The sequence below is a fragment of the Pistacia vera genome, unplaced genomic scaffold (genome assembly GCF_008641045.1).
Source record: "Pistacia vera cultivar Batoury unplaced genomic scaffold, PisVer_v2 Contig164, whole genome shotgun sequence".
NCBI lineage: Eukaryota > Viridiplantae > Streptophyta > Magnoliopsida > Sapindales > Anacardiaceae > Pistacia > Pistacia vera.
The window spans coordinates 1,000,528-1,003,303 of NW_022195726.1; the positions used below are offsets into that span (position 1 = coordinate 1,000,528).

The 2,776-nt window shown below is 39.9% G+C and overlaps 1 non-coding gene across 1 annotated transcript; it reads right to left on the reverse strand.

The window, feature by feature from the left end:
* Positions 1-490: 490 nt before the first annotated feature.
* LOC116125427 lies at positions 491-597 on the reverse strand. Its single transcript, XR_004127338.1, has one exon. It is a non-coding gene; the product is annotated as a small nucleolar RNA R71 (small nucleolar RNA).
* Between the last annotated feature and the right edge of the window lie 2,179 nt (positions 598-2,776).

Below are 2,776 nucleotides of genomic sequence, written 5' to 3' on the forward strand. Positions count from 1 at the left end.
AGTGGTTCCTGTTGATCTTGAGATTGAAAGAACCGCCAGATGACTTAACAGAGAGAGAAGAGAAAGAGAGGAATTAGTGGTTGAATCAGAAGAAGAAGTTGTTGAAATGGTAGAACCAGAAAACAGAACATTAAGGGAATTTTCAATTCCTACGGTGAATGGCAGTGGGTCGAGCATTACTAGGCCTACGGTACAAGCCAACAACTTTGAGATTAAGTCGGCAATCATCCAGATGATCCAGCAGTCAGTTAGATTTAATGGTGATTTGAAGGAAGATCTGAATCAACATATTGCAAATTTCTTAGAAATTTGTGACACCTTCAAATTGAACGGAGTGTCAGATGATGCCATTAGGTTGAGGTTATTTTCATTCTCATTGGGGGATAAAGCAAAAGGGTGGTTAATGGCACTACCACTGGGAACTATCACAACTTGGAATGATTTAGCACATAAATTCCTGACCAAGTTCTTCCCTCCAGCTAAATCAGCAAAACTCAGAAATGATATCACATCATTTCTACAAGATGAGTCCGAGTCATTGTATGAGGCTTGGGAGAGATACAAGGAGTTAATGAGGAAATGTCCACACCATGGGTTGCCAGTTTGGCTTCAAGTCCAAACATTTTACAATGGACTGATGGGTAATGTGCAAACCATGGTTGATGTAGCTTCAGGAGGAGCCTTGCAGAATAAGACACCAGAGGAGGCTTATGAGTTACTTAAGGTTTTGGCAAGCAACAACTATCAAAAACCAAATGAGAGAGCAATACCAAGAAATCTTCAAGTCTACATGAAATTGATGCTTTTATAGCCATCTCAACCCAACTCATGGCACTTTAGAAACAGTTGGGAAGTATGCAGGTAAACTCTATTCAAGCACCTCAACTAACTTGTGATTTTTGTGTAGGAAACCATGTGAGCAGAGAATGTCAAGTTGGGAACACATTTGCTTCGTCATCTTCATCAACGGAGCAAGTGAACTACTTGCCAGGAAATCAGAGGCAACCAAACAACCCGTACTCCAACACATACAACCTGAGGTGGAGAAATCATCCAAATCTAGCTTGGGGCAATCAGAACCAGCAAAATAATCAATGGAACCAAAGAACATTGCCAAACAACCTACCAGGGGTGAATAATCAACTGGGAGATCCAAGAGTGACAAAGTTGGAGGATATGTTTGGAAAATTTATGTAGGAAACCACGGGGTTTATGAATGAGACGAGGACAAATTTTAGAAATCAAGGAGCGTCCATTCAAAATCTTGAGGTATAGATGGGCCAATTGGCCGAGAAGCTAAATGATATACCACATGGGTCTTTACCAAGCAACACGGTGACTAACCCATGTGAGCAAGCAAATGCCATAATTTTAAGGAGTGGGATAGTTTTGGAAGAAGTTGAACAAGCTAGAAAGGAAGATTCTGAAGAAGAAGTTGATGAAGATATCATTGTTGATGAGAAACCAAGTGGTTTATAGGAAGAGAACAAGAAGAAGGAAGAAAGGCAAAAGAAAAAGGAGAAATTGCCATTCCCCGAGATACCACCAAAGTTGGCACATCACACCCCACCCATGCCTTTTCCTCAGAGATTGAAGAAAAAGAATCAGGATAAGCAATGTTCAAAGTTTATTGAAATTTTTAAAAAATTGCATATTAACATTCATTTTGCAGATGCATTACAGCAGATGCTGAGTTATGCGAAGTTCTTTAAGGAAATCCTATCGAACAAAAAAACATTAGAAGATGAGGAAATAGTGATGCTTACAGAGGAGTGCAGTGCCATTCTCCAAAAGAAGTTACTCCAAAGCTCAAAGATCCAGGGAGTTTTACTATTCCTTGTATTATAGGAGATATTACTTTTGATCGTGTTTTGTGTGATTTAGGAGCTAGTATTAATTTGATGCCCTTTTTTGTTTTTAGGAGATTGGGAATTGGTGAAGTGAAGCCAACGACTATGTCGTTGCAACTAGCGGATAGGTCAATAAAACACCTGAGGGGGATTGTAGGGGATGTGTTAGTGAAGGTGGACAAGATAATTTTTCCAGCAGATTTTGTGGTGTTGGACATGGAAGAAGATAAGGAAATTCCTCTGATTTTTGGTCGACCATTCTTGGCCACGGGGAGAGCACTTATTGATGTGCAGGAAGGAAAGTTACTGTTAAGAGTTCAAGATGAAACAGTAACTTTCAATGTCTTTGAGGCGATGAAGTTTCCGTCTGAAACGGATTCATGTTTTAGTGTCGATGTGGTGGACAGATTGGTTGTGGATGCTATTGAAGAGAACACCCCGCAATTACCTCTAGAAGCATGTATAGCCAAATAAAAAATGGTGGAGGTAGATGAGTCAGCTAGTAATGAATGTGCTAGGATGTTAGAAGCACTTCAACCGATTGATGAGAGTCAAGATGTAGAATTTAAGGAGTTTGATTTTGACAAAGAGAAGGAGAAGGAGAAGGAAAAAAATGAAGAACCTCCAAAGCTTGAATTAAAACCTTTACCTTCCCACCTTAAATATGTATATCTTGGGGACTCAGAAACCTTCCCGGTGATCATTAGTTCAGGTTTGAGTAAATTGGAGGAAGAACGGTTGATTCGGGTGTTGAGGGAACATAGACTAGCAATTGGATGGACTATTTCGAACATTAGAGGCATTTCGCCATCATTTTGTATGCATAAGATACTTATGGAGGATGACATTAAGCCTAGGGTGCAACCACAATGGAGATTGAATCCTTGATGAAGGAAGTGGTGAGAAAGGAAGTGATGAAACTTCTA